Source organism: Leiobunum rupestre, chromosome 11 (genome assembly GCF_980474605.1).
Source record: "Leiobunum rupestre chromosome 11, qqLeiRupe1.1.hap1, whole genome shotgun sequence".
NCBI classification, from domain to species: Eukaryota; Metazoa; Arthropoda; class Arachnida; order Opiliones; family Sclerosomatidae; genus Leiobunum; species Leiobunum rupestre.
Window position 1 is genome coordinate 35,230,927 of NC_143394.1, and position 20,048 is coordinate 35,250,974.

Consider the following 20,048-nt stretch of genomic DNA (forward strand, 5'->3'; position numbering starts at 1 on the left):
AACGAATAGACCCTTCTATAAATGTCACGTGATAATAGGTGTTTCTATAAAATACGGGAGGTCACGTGTAAATGTTTTTTCTACGTCACTAGCTATAATTATTGAAGATAGAGAGCACGCGCTCGAGTCGATCAAGATTTGGAAGTCCACGTGCGAAACGCGCGTGCCAATAAAGTACCAAAAAGCTTAAGCTCGTGACGCGGAGAAAAATATTTTATCCTTTTTTGTGTTCAGTTTCATATAACTGGTTTTAAATTAAAATTAACGGATATTGGCACGTGCTTTAAAACTTTCACGCGCCATTTTTTTCGAGGGGTAAAACAGTCTCAGATAATCTGTACACCGAGTTCGTGCATTTAGCACTGTTAAAGGTACATAATTTTAAGAGTTCGCAAAGAAGGCTGTGTGCCCAAGACATGTACCTGTAGTGTCGCGTGCTAAAACGTCATTTCAAAATCCGTCAATTAAGAATAAAAAGGACGAGAAACCGAAAACGGCCGCTAATCTTGTCAATTTGGAGCACTCGTATACAACCCCGGTGTCTGCGACCTCTGTACCACGTACGCCTCCGAAACTGTCCAGAACTTCCGCAACCTTGGCTTCCGAGATCGCGACGACTTCTACGTTGGCTTCCGTAAAACAACATCAGCCCTCGAAAGTCTAACGCTCGGCCTTCAAGTGCGTGTTTGGCTTTTAGACCGTCCATAATGCCACTACCTCTTCGAAGAAGAACTGTGGACAATCTTGCCGTTGCGTTTCGTAGTTGCCCACAGAACGTGTCTACTTCTACCACTATGCCTTCAAAACCACCTTCATCATCTGGGGTGTGCAGAATACCACTACCTTCGCAATATTTGCTTAAGATAAAACGCAACAAATACTTACTTAAGGAAGACCCCCAAAATTTGCTCAAATACTACGACGGCTCTCCGCAATCGTATTTTGTTCGTGTAGAACCCGGTGTGTACCAAAAATTTAAAGTACCACCCAGCGTGTCGTCTTCTGGAATCACCGGAAGTCCTACCAGAAGCGCCCATACTTTGGTTTCTGGAGAAAATTGGTCTCCGTACGTGATCCATACACCAATTTCCCAAGAACAGATCAGTCGGCCGAGTGAACGACCATATTTTCGTGAAACTTTCGAAATCAGACCTCTGTCGCGTTGCGAAATGGGAAGGGAAATCCCAGTTTTTATTCCATCATCCATTGGTCATTTCGGACTAGAAATAGGTGACTGTCCTCCAGTAGCAACCAGACGAGGATGGATCAGGTGCATTACGACCAAATTCAACCCTACAAAACAATACATTTAGGCTAAATTCAAACGTATCTAAGCATTGTCCAAATTATCTACCATTAAATAAATGTTTTTTAGTTTGTTTCGCAGTTCATTTTAAAATAATAATAATAATAATAATAATAATCAGTTAGGCTAGTACCCAAGACACCACCATAAGCGCGAGTCAGCTGGTGCTCGGGTTACATTGGTCCATATTAGCGTATGTCTCTAGTAACCTTGACATTGGTCTTCATGCCACGCGATCCAACAGCTCCCTACACTTAAGCTATACGGTCACACGACAGTTAAAACCCAATAGCTAAATACTTGTTTTGTTCACACTGAAGTCAGTAAATCAGTTGCAAAGATACTTTTTGTAAAAGCGGTTCTGCTCCGCTGGTTTGGGAAGAAATCGAGTCAAGAATACTCGGTAGTATAGTTCTGACTGATAAAGTATATTCTTGCTATTTTTCCGGTAAGCCAGGGTACATGAAGCATAAATCGTTATTGGACAATACTACAACAATGGTCAAAGCCCAAGAGGACCGCAGTCCATGCTTAATACTCCAGTGTGTTGAATTCTGCTTACTAAAAAAATACCAGGACGACATCCTGACCAATAGCAGTGGTTTTCTAAGGCTCATATGAACTACTTTGTCGAAACTAGCATTGAACCTGTTGGTATCTTCCCATTGCGCCGAATCCCATTCGACCGAATTCCGGCAATGTTTTTGATGAAATTAGCCCAAAGGCGGGTTTTGTATTTTTCTAATCGACCGACGCAATATTCACAATTGAGCGACCGCAAAAAAAAATAGTTTTTCTTTCTACTCCTTTAGGTTAGGTGAGGTTAGGTTAGGTAACACTGCATGCTGTTCTGACAGATGCTGAAACGGATAAAACCGAATCCCAAACCCGGAGAAGTGCGGGGTTTTCGGTCGAATGGGACAATGCCATTAGACCGAATCCTAAATCCGCCAAAGTGCGGCTTTTTCGGTCGAATGGGATTGGGTTCGGTCGAATGGGATTCGGCGCAATGGAACAGATTCAACCTGTTTACAATAGCCAGTTTTAAACGCGATAATAAACCTATTTAGTTGGTCTATAGAGAAACTGCAGTTGAGAGCTTGACCCCTAAACAGTGGCGTAAATATGGACCCCGAAATGTAGGAGGGCCACCGTAAAAGAATCTATACGTTTTAAAGCCTTTTCAAAGCTAGAGTTGCAATTACTCCTATGGTATAAATAAGACTATATTTATTTATAAGAGAAAACGTCACCGGCCTTGGCTTTAATCTCGTTGGAGGACGTCGGTTTTAGGGAACCCATGAGACATAGGATTGATTTGACCGTTTTTAAGAGGAAGGAGTATAAGGGGAATTGTATTAATAAATACATTCTTGGCATAACATTGAATTAAACATGGTAGGATATGGACTGATGCGCAATCTGTTCCTAAAACCTGACCATGGCCATCCATACACGTATCCCCACTATCTCGTAGAACATCTTGACGAGCCAGGAGTATTACAATTTTTCAACGCGACGAGAAAGTAATTGAAACGAAAGTTTTTCATAAAGGGTTCTGCCCTCTTTTTACAACATTCCCTCGAGAGAAACTGTTAAAAACGTTTAGGTGGGCCTCCTCCGGAAGATTTGGGGAAACCCCGAAATGGTGCGAGACACCCACAATTCCACGCGCGTCACTTTACAAGTACCCGGACTCTCGTATCATTCATAACTTTTTTCTTCCTCCGCGGCCTTCTGGTTTCTGCCCTCCCCTCGTTGCCAACTCAACGGTTTTTTCTTCTAAATGAAATCTAGAACGGAGTTTCCTTCAAAGAGAAGTCCTACGCTGAGAATTTAAAAGGCATAAAAAATCAACCCTTTTTTCCGCGTGTCCAGACCCGCACAAACGCGTCCTTTATGCGTTGATATAAAATCACTTTCGCTTTTTGGGCGTGTATTGCCGAAATCTGGCCTTGCAATTGGAAACTAGGTGCCCAAAACTTAATTTTCAGCGTAAGCTGAAGTTATAAGAATATCCGCGGATTTCAACTACTGAACAAATAGTATCAATTACTAGTTCAAACTTCAAAGTAGCTTTATCAGTTTAATTTCCAAACGCTTGAAATTCTCTACCAAGATATTTTTTATCAATTCTCCAAAATTTATTTTCCGAATAACGTAGGCCTGGCGACGAATGAAACAAAATCGCAAATTGTGTCGATTTTAAAAACATTTAGAGTACATATGTCATAATTAAATTTTTAGATAGTAAAATTGTAAGTATTTTAACTGGTAAATATTGTGAAAACTAAGTTATTTTATGGCGTAGCTAACGCTAGCTGTGACTGTTGTTAAGTTTAACATTTGTTTACATTTATTTTGTTCGTCGCGAGCTCTACGTATCGAAGAAAATTTATTGGTAAAATAAAATTAAAGCGGTTTGTTTTTCCAAAGCGATAAAGATGGCGTCTCCCATAGTTACCTTTCAGAAAAAGGTAGCTTGACTGTACTTCAAACCATCTAGAGTAGCTGAAGCTCTTGTCTGTCACATAAATAACGAGGCATTCAAAAAGGTAAATTTATAACCGGCTTTTTGTCGAGGTAGGAGCCAATTTACGACTGGCAAACAGGTAAATTCGATTCAATCGGACATGCCAATTGTTGCCCAGAACTCAAAAAAACCTCCGGGCTATCTAGCTTCAACTTTCTCCTGAATATGGAAGCTTACGATCTATTCACACGAGCCAACATTTTTGCCAACTTTGTTGGTGAGCATTTTCGTTTGCACTCGAAACGTTTTCGAGAATTCGTGGGTGAACCAGCGAAGAAAATTACTCGTATTTCTTAAACAAATACCTCCATCTACTACCTAATATGACAATTTACATTCATAAAGGTATTTAATATTAATATTATCATTTAGTTTCTTGTACGCAAAAGAATATATCAGAAAAAGGATTAGATTTTTAATATTTGGAGCTAAGCCTCGTCCAGAAAAACCGACCGTTTTTCAAAACAAAGGCGTTTGTGTAACCACTGCCCAAGGTTCGTAAAAAGGGGAACTATAAGGTTGCCTCGATCGCATAGTTTTTTATCAAAATATTACGGGTTTTGCGTTGCTATGTGACGTCACCCAGATGAGATCGTATTAAAAATCAACGGAGGGTCATCTGGATGACGTCATCAATTTTAACTCGTACAGATATTTTTTCAAACATCTTCTTGGTTGAGACCCCCTTGACCACTGCCATGCTATCCTCCTGGTCACTGTTTTCTAAATGCCAGTGATGCCAGGTCGCGAAACCTGAATTATCCTTTCTGACCCTTGAAAATTTCTTTTTGGACTAAAATTTCCAAAACACTAAAACCATGATATTTGCCATGGTTTAAACCACACTGGTTCAAATCATGGTTTAAATCATGCCAAGTGATTTAAAAAAAAGGTTTTTTTTTAATAATTTTTTACTTTTTAATTAACTAAAAGTTATTCCTAAATGTGTGTACATTTTATTTCCGAAATGATTACATTTCTAAAACAAGGTGACAACATTTCCTATATTTTCTATACCTTCCTTTAATTTCCTTAGGTGTTCTCATGTTGTATATAACCGGAAAATATTCCGTCGTCGTGTACCCTTCTTCATCCTATATTTAACTTTATTTTATCTACTGTTTCTCGATAAGAATCCTTATTTTTGCTTAAGGTTTTTCCTATATTTTCCATTTATTCGCTTGAAAATTTCCTATTTTATCTATAACATTTTCGAGGCATTTTCCTGATCACCCTGCATTTATACAAAATCAAAAATTAAACTAAAACTAAGACTTCGTTCTGGTGAGACTTACAAAAAACGAAACCAAAACGAAAACTTTGTTCTGGTTACGTGAGATTTGTAATAATACTCATATTAATTTTTACTTGATTGCTAATGTGTATGCACGGTTAAACAAAAGTGAAAAATAGATTAAAAGTAAAATAACTGTGTTTAAAAAAACCTGATTTAAACCAAAAAATCCTGGATTAAACCAAAAACTGTTTTTTTTAATTACTTGGGACGTTGTAAAACAAAAATAACCAATTGAATGTCCTAAAGAAAATATAATATTTTATTTTCATCTCGCAATGAATAAAGATTAGGAACTATTTTACCAGTGTGCAGTTTATACTAGGGATAGAGCGGGAAAATTCACTCGGACTTGCCATCTAGGCAAATTTTTGTAATTACGTTTCTACCCCCATATTTGTGTATCTCCACGCCTAGTATTTAGAAGGCAGTGCACGTGTAACCAAGTTGTGGCAATATTTTCTCCATACACAACAAGCAAAATTTTCGGTTCGCGAATTGGGACTATGTTGGCTGGTGTGGCTAGGCCTTTCAATTTAGGGGCAAAGTTTTATTTTATAATCCAAGACTCCATATTTCAGGATTAAAGCTTGGAAACAATTCTTTCTACTTGGAGAAATACGGTTATTACATACACGACATTAAAGTGGGCCCCTAAGTAGATTTAAACTACACCAAAGTCCCTTGATCCATATGGACGATTATAGAAAACATTTTTCCTCGAATTTAATATACAGAAAATGGCGAAACAAAGGTTTTTTTAAAGGCCACGTTGGGTGAAATAACGTAGCTTTTTCTCTACATCGAATATTCCCACAAGTGTCGCTTATGTATTCCATCCGGTGGTTTTGGCGCAGGACGGAATACATTTTGAAGGGAGCCAGCGCGCATTTTTGACATATTTACGTAAAAACTACTATTTCATTCGCTCCGTTCACGAAATCGTAGCGGACGAATGTTTCACTGGAAACCCGGAGAAAATTTCCCAGTGTCTTTCAATCCCATATGACTTTGAATCGCTGGTACCGCGGTTAAAGTTAACCATTAGCAAACTTTACCCGAAATTCCTTTTCAACTTCGAGTGTCAGTTGATCGCGTTCCCGGGGATGGGGTACTGTTCAAAATCCCCCTCCAAGTTCCCAGACTATTTTTTTACGTCTAAGGCCCAAACCACAGTTCCATTGGGGGTCGGAATTTCGCTGGATGAAAAAAAATTGCCGAGTGGTAAAACACTTTATACCTAGCGTTTGGAACTCCGAACCCAGGGGAAAAAAACTTTTATTTAAAAAATATAACAAAAAATATGAGAGGGAATAGGAGTGGTTGGGGGGCACGATTGGCTTCCGGCGTTTTCCCGTATTGACCGCGGTTATTTGACAGCGTAGAAAGGGCTATTTAGTACCTATTTTATGGCAACCTTGGGCTATCAGCTCATTGCGGGCTCTCAGCTCGGTGTTTATTTCGTTACGAGCATAGCCGGCGTGGCGGCGCAAGTTCGGCACCGTTGCCCGCCGAAAAGATGCTATCTTTAATATTCCTTTGTGCGCTATAAGAAAATAAAAGAAGCTTTTCGAGTAAATTGCTCTAATTTGGAGATTTTTTGACGCCCGATGGGTTTTATTATTTTTTTCGGAACTGCCCTGGGGCTATCTCATCCGTCATTGGAAACAAGACACGAAAAAGGCGAAATACAGTCCGGCGCTTAAGTCGCCATCTACATTCGTGGAGCATTTTTGAGAAAAGCACAGTAATAATATATAAAAATTAATTTAAATAACCATTTTTGTTTATTATTAATTTAATTCATAAATTTAGTTTAATATTCATTTAAAAAATAAATTTAGTTTAATATTCATTTAATTCATAAATTTAGTTTAATATTCATTTAATTCATAAACTTATTTTAATATTAATTTAATTCACAAATTTAGTTTAATATTAATTTAATTCATCAATTTAGTTTAATATTAATTTAATTCATAAATTTAGTTTAATATTAATTTAATTCACAAATTTAGTTTAATATTAATTTAATTCACAAATTTAGTTTAATATTAATTTAATTCACAAATTTAGTTTAATATTAATTTAATTCACAAATTTAGTTTAATATTAAGTTAATTCACAAATTTAGTTTAATATTAAGTTAATTCACAAATTTAGTTTAATATTAAGTTAATTCACAAATTTAGTTTAATATTAAGTTAATTCTAAATTTTTGTTTAATATTAATTTAATTCATAAATGTATTCATAATTTTTGTTTAATATTTATTTAATTCATAAATGTATTCATAATTTTTGTTTAATATTTATTTAATCTTAAATGTATCCATAATTTTATTTTTTATTAATTTAATAAAATTTAAGTTTATTAGTCTAATTCATAGAATCATAGATTTAATTTAATATTAGTTAATTTCACTACTGAAAATTAATAATGTTAATTTAATATTAATTATAAAATTAGGCTTTATAGTTTAACTTCCAGTCCCTACCTATGGCAATGTTGTCAGCCCAATCGGAACTTGCCTCTTTTATCAAATAATAATTCTGGCGCCATCTATGAAGCGCCGGACTAAAAAGACCCACTTTTCGCGTTGCTATCCGCTATCTCGTCTCTGATATTTTAGGGGAGGGGTGATTTTTTCCCAATTTCCGGTTTGAAGCAAATATTTTTTTTTTCCGACCATTATTATATCGGTTTTTCGTGTTGCACCTATCAATACGTAAATAGTAAACATTGATATCTAAGCTTAGTGTAAATAATAAATATTAATTTATATTATTCACGTGTAAAGAACGTGCTAGTCCGGTATGTAAATGGTACAGCAATCGAGAGGGTCACATACGTGCTATGAAACCCACCAAATATTTGCGAAGTTAATTAAAAAAATAGTTGAAAAAACCAGATAGTTTGTATTGAAACACATATTTTAGCAGAACATTAGTCGAAATCATAATAAATCTTTAAAAAAATCTTCAAATCAGTTGGGAAATCAGTGGGTAAATCGGGAAATCAGTTGGCAAATTTAGAAAATCCCCGAAAATAGCGAAATCAGTGATAAAAATCGAAAACCGCAAATCAAAATCTTAAAATAATTTTAGGATTTCGGAAATAACATTCTGAGATTCAAACTAGGTGTGAAACAGCGACAGGGTCAGTCAGTGGCGTAGGAACGTCTGAGAAATAGGAGATTTTTCAAGTTTATTTTGATACAAAACTAATATTTCTTAAGAAAATTAAGGACTTTAGTTTAATATTTGCTCTGTTAAGCCGTTCCTACCTTTATTTAAAAAAATTATATTTAATATTTTAAATAATAATTAATAATAATTTAATAATTTTAATATTTCAACAGCGCAAAACGTTGGGCCGGTTCCTACGCCGCTGGTGTCAGTAAAAACGTTCTACGTCAAATATATTATGTAGGAAGTAACATACTTATTATATGTTGTTTACTTATGAAATGATTATAAGTTTGATTTTGTCAATCATTAGAAATTAGAATAGTGTTCCTGTTTAGATTTAATACGCCCTTTGTGGGAAAAATCGACTGTTTGTTTTGGCGAAAACGATAATAGAAGTGTTTATTTTCCGCGAAAATAGACTGTTCGCGACGCCCGCAGCGAACGGCGCTCGCCACACAACCAGGAAATCTCGTTTGCAGACGCAATTAACCTTGAACTAAACTCTGTGGCTTTTCCCTAATAATACCATTTGTACACGTCACTCTAGGTTTCGTCCGTCGTCGGGAGATAAAATCGCCATTTTTCTAATTGCTTTTCAATTTTCTAATTGCGTTGTTTCCACAGACTGCGTTTACTGTCCAAAAAAGAAAGAATTAAAATGTCCCCCTCACGTTTGAAATCTAAATTACTCCCAAGATATCGCTTCGAATACGGAATTGGTCTTTTATTTTACCCCGCTTGGTTCTTCGTCCCACACGTATCTTTAATCGAATTTCGTCGCGGTTAAAAATTCAGGAATGTCGGTAATGGTGGAAGAATCACTGATGGAATTATCATTAAAAGCGGGAGGTGGGTGGTAATTTGCGATAATTTCGGACGCTGATGATTGTTTAATGTAGATCTATTGTTTCAAGCGTTAATTTGAGACTTAATTGTAATGACCAGCTTATGAATATTTGACTAATTTCTGGGTGTTATTATATAGGAAATTGCGTGGTTTTTTTCCGCTTCTCCGTATAATTGCATGATGTTTGCATGAGCCGAGACTTATTTTGGAGGTTTATTTCGCTAGCCAGTTTTGCTTAGATTTAAGTGCTGGGTTTTGTTACGTAAACATAACCTAAAAAGGTTGACATTTTAGCAATACATCAATAGTTGATTTTATAAAATAAAAAGTGGTCTTGCCCAACTTGCTAAAATGTTGCTCTTACATCGCAACACACGGCTTTAATAGTAGAACTAATGGAATACCTAATATTTGGTGTAATTCTGTAATATACTTTTTGAAAAACGTAAATAAAATATTTAAGTGTAGACATGCAGTAGAAATTTAGTATTTAAGTTCTTTATTATTTAGAAAAAATCTCAAAGTGTAGCTTTTTCGTCTATTAGGTAAGTTCATAGTGTAGCTTTTTCGTCTATTAGGTAAGTTCATAGTGTAGCTTTTTCGTCTATTAGGTAAGTTCATAGTGTAGCTTTTTCGTCTTTTAGGTAAGTTCATAGTGTAGCTTTTTCGTCTTTTAGGTAAGTTCATAGTGTAGCTTTTTCGTCTTTTAGGTAAGTTCATAGTGTAGCTTTTTCGTCTTTTAGGTAAGATCAAAGTGTAGCTTTTTCGTCTTTTAGGTAAGATCAAAGTGTAGCTTTTTCGTCTTTTAGGTAAGTTCATAGTGTAGCTTTTTCGTCTTTTAGGTAAAATCAAAGTGTAGCTTTTTCACCTTTTAGGTAAGATCAAAGTGTAGTACCTTTATCTAGTGACCGATTAAATATACAATTCATCAATATAGATAATTTCGTAATTTTTTAATTTAATAATTAGCTTGTCTAAAATCAAAGTGTAGCTTTTTCACCTTTTAGGTAAGATCAAAGTGTAGTACCTTTATCTAGTGACCGATTAAATATACAATTCATCAATATAGATAATTTCGTAATTTTTTAATTTAATAATTAGCTTGTCTAAAATCAAAGTGTGGTATCATCAGCTGCGAAACATATATCACCAGGTCCAACAATTTAATGGGTTCGATCGGTATGATACAGACACTATCGGCCCAATAGTTGTTATTGCAGATAAAAAGTTTCTGCAAGATTGTATTGCCCTAAATCCTTTAAGAGTGAAATTAACACGGATAAGTATGGTACGTGCGCATCGGCTTATGTACCAGTAGAAACATTATCAGACCTCTTGCAAAAGACAATAGGCGCTCAGTTAAAGTACGTGTTATGATGAAGACAAGTTGACTCGTAGCTCTCATTATACGTAGCCTTTTAATTAATCTTACGAAGACAGCGTGGTTCAAGGGGGTTTTGTTAACGCGGCTCTCGAGCTGTCTCGACTCGATTCATCTTCGGTTCACCCCATTCTCCCGGAGTTCATCCCTCATATTAATTCGTATGTCATACCAGCCTCGAGTGAAAGTGACTCCAGAGGGATAATCGTGGTTTTTATTCTTAATAGGCCAATCTTAGACGGTGGGGCTTCGAGATAACCATTACCTCACACCATACCTAAAGGCGGGATGAGGTTGAAACGTATCTTGTAAACTTATCGCTACCCCCGGTTTTGGTTGGTACTATCCGGTGACTCCGGTATCGGAATGAGAATAAACTCGTTAAGCGGGCTTGGCCTACTTAGTGCCTATTAACCTCTTCAATTGGTAGTTTGAGGCGTTGATTATAAGTTCGCTGGCGTTGCGCTCTCAGGGCGGAGAAAATGACATTCCCAATGATGTATTTTCGTTGAATTTTAATCGCGGAATTTTGAACAGGAGAGCCTTCGAGGTGCGTAATACCAATTACTCGTTCTCGCAGACCCCCTCCTTCCTCCCTTCGCGAAGTTGCCGTGTCTTTACCACAGACACACCTGTCTCTTTAGATCGCTGTGCCGTTGGCGAACCTTAAAAGACATTTTTTTTACAATATCGCTAGACAGGTATAAATTGAGACAATTCCTTAGCTTATACATGCAGGGTTTAATTCAGGTTCAGAGTCTTCGTTAGATAGCTTAAGCGCTGCAAAACGGATAAAGAAACCATAGTTTTTGTTAGGCTTAAGATAATACTCATAATAAAGACAAATTTTTACAGGTTTTACTTGGAGATTTTTGTAGTGCTTAAGCTCTCTAAATTATACGAAGAATCACTAAACGCGGCGCCTTTTAAAACCAATTCTAATCGACTTATGTGTTGTTGACTGGATTTTTAAAATTCATCTAGTGTTTCGGTTTTTGCAATAGGAATTATTTCTTGCGTAATTTAAAAAATATAAATACATCTGCCAGTTAAAGCACGGATGAGAGAGAACTAGAAGTATGCACTCCTGCCTTTGAGCCATTTTTGGCTTTTTTCGTAGCGCCCTCTGGCTGTCGAGATGTCGTAGAAAGTTCGAGCATTAACCTGTCTATGGGAACCTGCAATCAAAACAAAGAGTTCTACGATAAAAAAATGCACGAAGTAATTAAATAATAATAATCAGCTAGACTAATATCCAAGGCACTTTCCAAGTCATCTAGCGATGCAACGCGTTTTGAAATTTTTAATGTTTAGGCTTAGTTTCTTTTTTCGGTATAATAGTCGCTAGCCAGCCTTCCCGCACGGTACTGATGAGTCCCAAATAGGACGAAACCGGTCTACCGTTGGAATTTCTGGCTATTTTATTTAGTTTTATCTATAGTTTTGGGCTCGGAGATCTATTTGGTCCGAGATTCGCGTCTTTATGTTTGCTCGAAGACCTATTGGCATGAGTTATTTCTAGTTTTTTAATTTGTTTTGGGTTTAGCTTTTTTATCCTTTTTCATTATAGACTATTCTACCTGTTCGCGTATTTTATAACTCTTAATGCCTGGAGTAGGGTAAGAAGAGTAAAGCTATGACGCAAGGTTCGTACGGAACCTGGATAAGTCGGGGATTTCCAATTTGGTGAAAAAAGTCAGGGATTTTATTAGTCAGCAAACATTGCATCGTGCAGAGAAAATGAAGTCTTTTCTCTTGCGCGCTCATGGCTGGCACCTTTTCCAGTATGCTCTTATAAAATATAATTCAGTTAGTGATATTTAAAAATATTATTTCACTTTTTACTTTTACCTATGAAAACATGAAATGATTAAAATTAGCAGGAATATTACCAAAAAGGTCAGGGATATTTCCAAAAATTAATCCGGGATAACCTGGATAAGTCAGGGATTTGAAATACGAAAATTTTGTACTCCGATTTTGTTTTGGTGAAAAGTTTGAGTCGGAGTAAAAACATTTTTCCAAAATGGCTGCGTGTGGCCTTTTTGGCAGATAAATTCTAGCTAGCAGACCACAAAATCTGATAAATTACTCTCTTTACACGTCCTTTTCAGAAGGAGTGAAAAGAGTAGCCATAATACTCCGGAACAAGCTAATAGTTTATGGGCTGGAGTAATTCTTAACCCCGGGAACAGGCGAATAAAACGTTTTAGGGTAAAAAGAGTACACTTTTAGTCCGAAAACAGGAGAAATGAAACCATTAACCTCCACAGGTTTTTATGGAAAGGGGAAACCGAATAACTTGAGGGAAAAACCCCTTCAACCAGTGGGGAGAGAACTTTCAAACTCAACGTGGAAGGAGTGGTTCTAAGTTTTAACCCAGTGCCACAAGCTGGGGTCGAACCCGGCTCTTCTTGCTGCGAAGCTAGTTACGTAGGGCGTGTTAGCAGACGATTTTTCGAATTAGTTTTACCGTCAGCCATTTTGTGCAAAAAATAACTAATTTAGATAACTGACACCTCGACAACTGCGTGGCGCTACAATAGATCCAGTCAACCGAAAAGCCTTCGAGTTTATTTCCTCTAAAGAAAAAACAATGGCTTTTTGTTTATTTTCGTGATTTTTGATAACGGATGATATACTTGATTGGTTAAATTGTTCGTAATCCCCGAAAAACGTGGGATTGGAGATAAAAATTAATTGGGCAGAAGATTCGCGACTGGTTACTATAATGTTTACAGCCCGCAGTTAGTTTTTTGAGGGAGACTTCTAGAGATAAGGATGACCTGAAATAAAAGCTCGCTCAGTTCGTGAATGCTCAACCAAGCGAATTAACAAGTTTTTATCATCTAACTTCCAATTTTACCTTTTTTTGTTCATGAGTGGAAGTATAAATAAATACATTATTTGTGGAAGTATACAGGATGACCACAGTTCTTATATTTCCTATTTTTTTTCTATAATTTGACGTCTTTCCTTTTTTCTCCTATAATTTAATTAAATTTCCTATAATACCCTATATTTTAACTCAAACTTCTGAAGAAATTAAAATAGTTGATATATATATATAATAGTTCATATTGTCCCAGTTTTTAAAGATGCTTATTTCCAACACTGTTTGCCGATAGTTTTCGACTATTTCTATCGGTTATCAACTTTATTTTGAATGTTATTTCCCCTTTAAATAATTTTGACAACCGTTTTCTCTTATAGTATAATTAATTTTATCCTATTTCTTCCTTTCCCCCCCCCCCAATTTTCTTCCTATATTTCACTGATAAATTTCCTATAATTCCTTTAAAGGAATTTAAAATATTCTGTGGTCACCCGGAGTATATAACTAGAAATAAATGTTAGCTGAGATTAAAGTCATAGAGCTACGAGGGTCGTTTAGGCTTTCACTGTAATATTAGACCATGTTTATTTATGGTATATTTAATTGCGGTATACCTATTAAAAGGTTTCACTGGAGATATAGTCAAGATGTCAGCCATGGCTCAAAGGTAGGGCGTGATGTTGATCGTATAGCCTTCCAGCATAGAAGCGATGGTGTTAGGTGAATGATACCTTTTAGACCCGGCTAGACGAAGGAGGGAGTGCATTTTTAAATACTTTATGGAAGCAGAAATCCGGTCGCGAGAGGAGAGAAAAAAGCGAGCAACATTCGTTGGTTGGGGTGAAAGTTCGCTAAACATGGTTGCGTGCCTTTCCCTCGAAGACAGGAACTCTAGTTGCCTACCCACATATTATTTAGACGCTAGAACGCTTTCCGAAATCATAAAACCAAAATATAATTGGCGCGAATGCGTAGTTGGATAATGCGACGACAGGTAGCGCTCGTTATGGGTGAAAACTTGGGCGGTATTTATAAAATAGCAGCTTAAACGACGTTACCTGATACCCTATTTAGCCTTAGACAACGGTACCCTACTAACATCTGGCGTATTATCGAGTAACCTTCTTCTAATATGTTTTGTAGGCGCGGGATTACTCGCCATTATTGGGCCTGAATTAACTTTCTAAAACGTACAAAAAAATATGGCCACTAGGGTGCGCTAGCTTCTACTTTAGCTTTTTGGAAAGCGGGATAGTTGCTGACATTAATCGGGGTTTAATGAGAAAGTTCGTTGAAAGCGTGGCGTTTTGTTAGGATTTGTGTAAGGTGCGGCTTTTAGCCTTGCTACGAAATTAGCGTTGAATAAATTTTTAAGAAACCAGAATTATAACCTCAAAAATCTCGCTTTTTACTTTTCCGTCGAAGAAAATAAAAAGAACAGGGAAAAACTTTAATTACGACAAATTATAAAGGGACCTCTCACGTCGTCATTATAAGTAGTTTTCGGCGTACGTCATCATCGCTACCTTAGTTCCTAAATCAGGTATCTCGAAAAATAAATTTGAATAAAGAATTATTAAAAAAATTGTATTAAATGTTTATTTTTATGAATCGTTGAAATGATGTGGGCGTTATTTCGAAATATTTTTTTATAAACAAGAATATATTTATTAATATGACCCAGGGTCGTAGGAACGTTCTAGAAGTTGGAGGGGGCAAAGAGAACCCAAAAGGGGTCTGGAGAATGGTTTGGAATTTTTAATGGAGTGTAGCTTCTCCGAATGCACGTGTACATTTTACTACTATGTAAATTGGCGGGAAAAGACTGAAATTTAAACACAGTTGAGGTTCTACAAGCTTTATATGCTTTTAAAATGAGAATTTGAGCCTTTTGAAGATTTCAACTCACCAAAAAGTTGGAGGGGTCAATAACATTAATTGCCCCTCCCAGCAAAATTCTAGGGAGGGGCATTGCCCCCCATTCCCTGGTTCCTACGCCCCTGATATGACCAACACGAGAGGACAAGAATGTATTTATTAATGCTTAGGGGAAATGACCGCTCGGAAATGACCAACATGAGAGGGGAAGAAGACGTACATTTTACGGAACCAATTTGAATATTTTTGGGAACTTACTTTTTGAACATTAGGGTGATTAAGAGTAACTCTATAATTCGTCTAAACAAAGTCATATGCTCTTTCATTAAGTCGAGTTACCTGGATTTGGAATCGAGGTAGCGGGATGTTATCCACCTTTTCTATACCATTCCAAATTTTTTGTGATTTCTTTTATGATTAAACAAACCCTTTTTCCTCTTTTAAATAATCGGAATAATTTCCTCGAATTATTATCACGAATTAATCGCTAATTTGTTACCTCGTTTTAATTGGTCTCCGAAAATCGTAGGTTGTGGGTATTTTTAAGGAAAACACTTTAAATAGAAGATCGTGCCAGTACAGGGTTTTTTAGCACTCACTTGAAGGAAAGAGGTATGATATTATTTTGGTCAATTTGTCTGCTGGGAGTGGAATTAAAACGCGACCGACATAAGTGGTTTTGACTTTCTCGAAGCGGGAAAATGTCGTCAACGGCAATTTTGCGCGGCGCATTATCGGATTGATTAATTGATTTTGAGGGGCAAAGGAACTTGAAGAACCGCTTTGAAGATTTTTTTAATATATCCTGTCTCTAATTAGAGACACATCTTAATTCCCTTCTGACACTAGTTGAAAAACGCGTTATTAAATATGATTTTTATTCATAATGTTTAAATAATAAAGTCTATAATTAAATTCCATAAGTGTATCATTTAGTTGTAATAATTACTGATAGTTACGTATAGAGTGAATACCGCTCGCGAGACCAATACGCAACTTAAAAATCAAATTACCACGCTCCAGTCATATGCCTTAGCATAGCTACCTGCACTTTCTTTGAACCAAAATACGTTTTTTTATGAACATGGTGTATAGCTTTCGTACACAACTTTCCGATTGAACTTGGTAGGTTTGAAAATAGAGTTGGACAACTATGTTAAATAAACTTTTATTAGATAAATTCAGCTCTAAATCATTATTTCCATTTTCCATTTGTACGATGATGTAGCCCTTTACTTTAAACCAAATAATATTTGAGAGTAAACTTTCTTTATAAATAGAAAATGACACACTCCTAAACAGCTGCTTAGTTTTGAAGAATCGGTATAATTCTCTATCATTCCCACTTCTACACCAGATCATAATTGGCACTTCTCAAATTCCCCAATTTGAAGTCGTCGACGCGAAACCCGACTGTTTATTACATAATCTAGCCTTGTTTCCTCGTGTCCACCTTGGCAACAGACTTTGTACCGCGGGCATTGTACACGGACACCCTTTTCATTTGGTCAAATTCAGATATCGAGTTAACTTACAATGTTAGAGGAGATAGAGACAATCCTAAAGCGACGTACTTATACGTGAGATTTTTGTAGTTCACGATCCACCCGAGGGCGTTAACTAGTTGAAAGAAACTGTGTGTGTCTATGAGAGCCCCTTTCTTTTTGCCTCTCCCTCTCAAATTTGGGGTTATCGTTTTTCTCCTAGAAATATTTTTCCTTTAATACATTAGACACAATAATAATACGAAGCAAGTCCACGCTGTGTGATTACTGGCCACGACGGTTCTTCCCCCAAATCTTCGGAGAATGTCGAGTTAGTCGACCCCCCTCCCTTCCTCGGTCCTGGGCCGGTGGCGGCTTCTCTTTGCAATTTGAGAAATTATATACCCCTTCCACCTCCTCCATCGTGACATTTGATTTCTACTATTCCTCAAAATCCCCGTTGCCTTTACACGCTGCTTTCTCCGGAGTTACTCTTTCGGAGCCAACTCGACTTTTTGTCACGTACACTCCATTTAGTCGGTTTTTTAAAGGTTTTCGATTTTGGTCGGTGGTGTTTTAAGGGTTCTTGATGTGGTCGGTTGTTTTTAAATGGATTTTCTTGGTTGGTTGTTTCTAAGGATTCTTGATTTTGATCGATTGTTTCTAATGATGTGGTCGATTGTTTTTAAACAAACTTGATTGGGCAGTTGTTTTCAAGGGTACTCGGTATAGTCGGTTGTTTTGATAGGGCTAGGGTTATCGACTTGGTTGGTTTTAAAGGGATTTTTGTTCGGTGTTTTAAAGGGTTTTTGATTTGGTCAATGGTTTTTTCGAGGGGCTGATCACTCCGCGTAATCGGTGTACAGAGCCGTACCTTTGACTGTACTAATGGGATTACGCGTAATCTTTGAAGTCCCTGCCTTTGGCAGTAGTAATCTAAGCGTAATCCGGTGTACAGATTTTCTAAGAGTGGTTAGCCCCTCGGGTTTTTTTAAGGGGTCTTATTGGTCGGTGGTGTTTTTAAAGGGTTCTTTTTGGATGAATTTCATTGGTCAGTGGTTTTAAGGGTTCCCGATTTGGTCGGTTGCTTCTGAGGGTTTTAATAATAATAATAATAATCGGTGTTTTTTAAGGACTCTCGATTTAGTCGGTGTTTTTAAGGGATCTTATCGGTCGGTTATTTTAAACGGATTTCATTGGTCAGTTGTTTTAAGGGTTCTAGATTTGGTGGCTGTTTCTCATTTCATACCAATTCATTAAAGGTGTTTGAAGGGTTCCCATTTCGTCGAGGTTGCTTTATAAAATATATTATATGATAATGTATAATAATAAATACATTAATTTATTTATCTGCTTTTAAGTGCATTTTTGGCATCCGTACCAGTTGATTAATGTCTTAAAACTGTCACCTAAATCAAAAATGGCACTTAAAAATTAACAAAATTAAAAACGGTGAAAACTTTCGAAGAATTCTCGTCTATAAAGTCGCTAGTTGCTGTGACTAGATGTTAATTTGCAGCGTGACATCGCGAACTTTGCGAAGCTCAGCCCCGAGGCTATAGATGGTTACTTTTTTTTAAAGAAAAGTCCCTCTTCTTTTGAAGAAAGAGACATGTTCTTGATTAAAAATAAGGGAAATATTTCGTCGACGATTGATCAATGTTATTAAGTGGGCAGCGGGAACGGGGGAATGGCTCCGGGCTAACCTATTCCCGTTCCTTCTCGCCGCCGCCAGAGGACGCTCTTTAAAAGCGATAAAATATATCCGTGCGTCGGTTTCATCTCGAGAAATTCGAAACTGGCGAAAAAATAGCTCATTGGTGAGTCATCTCTACTCAACCGACGTTTCTCTTTGGAAGTCATTCGCGCTTCTATTTGAAATTGGGCTAAGCGTGTTAGCGTTCTTCGCCAATACACCCTCGAGTACCACCGTCTTACAAAATTGACCCTTGCAAAGTTATAGCTACGGTTCGTCATATTTTTGGGAAAATATGCGGGTGTGGAGGCATTTTGTCTACGCTGTCTCTGCTACCTACGTGCGAACGGGAAAATGCGTTTCATTAGCATAAGTCATCCTATTTTTTGCTGTAGTAAGGTTAAAATATTCGTTACGAATTTCACTCCCATCACTTTCGTCTACAGGTGGCGCCCCTTTTTGGATAAAAAATTTACCGAAGAGTTAGTATGAAGTTCAACGAATTTAACATTTCTGCCATTAATTTTAACAGAAGCTAGGGGTTATTTCCGCTGATAATTTTTTTAGGGGCAATTTTTTTAATTGAATATGTACACACTTTTAGTGCTCGGCATTCGATTAATTTTTATCCACGAATAAAATAAGCTCGGCGATATTTAAATAACCAATAGTTGAATAAAAATTGTAAAATGTTTAAATTATCGAAGGTGAATAAGCCTATTATTTAAATAAAACAAACAATTATTTAAATAAATACCACTTATATTCAAATAAATGCTTGGTTGTGTAAAAAACATAATTAAATAAGTTAAAATGATATTCTTTTTACCAACGTTTTTTAAATAAATCGGAAAATTTGTGGATAATGAATAAACAAATCCGAGCACTACACACTTTAAATGCAAATTTACCACAAAAAGCTGTAAAACAGTCTTTGGTGCCCTGATCAAGTACCACTTCAGTGTGTCTACACCGCCACACAACACGTTAAAGGAAATAAATTCAACATTGAAAGATCGTCTGCTAACACGACTTGTTTTTTAACCGTTTAACGTAATTAGCACCAGTTACCGATAATGAAGATTAAAAAGATAGCTTGTGTAAATGTGAAATTAGGTTATTCACCCTAAATCTTTATACAACAGTTTTCAAATGTGCCGAAAATTATCTAGCTTCGACAAAGCTTTAAACAAGATGGCGGCACCCATTTAAAATCGAATGCAACTACTCTATACGTATATATGGGGAATTGGTCTTGGATATCGCGAACGGACAACAATGATAAGATCAAAGATATAGCCCAACTACAGTTTAGTTTCGGGGGAGTTTAAAACATGGCCAATGTATTTCTTTTTACTCAATATAACGACTATCTTTTAGAAAGTACTTTAAATTCTGCTCACGAACTACTTATACAGAACTTATATATTTGCAGTTTCCCTTTAGTTTGTCGGGGCCTCATAGACGGTATTTCGTATCCGATAGGAAGACGCTGGGAGGGGGGGTTATTAAACAGCCCTATATTCGATCCCCTTATATATACTATCTCTCGAAAAGTGTCTGTAGTACCAGCTGGAAGCAATTTTGACATAATTAATTATT

The 20,048-nt window shown here is 36.6% G+C and overlaps 1 protein-coding gene and 1 long non-coding RNA gene across 4 annotated transcripts in view; both read left to right on the plus strand.

Annotated features, from left to right (window-relative positions):
- rols (zinc-RING finger and ankyrin repeat domain-containing protein rolling pebbles) overlaps positions 1-20,048 on the plus strand; it is a 76,052-nt gene that overhangs the window by 16,377 nt on the left and 39,627 nt on the right. The gene's annotated exons all lie outside the window — the stretch shown is intronic.
- LOC149922411 (uncharacterized) lies at positions 469-1,381 on the plus strand. The gene is made up of 2 exons (XR_016477347.1): positions 469-634; positions 698-1,381. It is a non-coding gene; the product is annotated as an uncharacterized LOC149922411 (long non-coding RNA).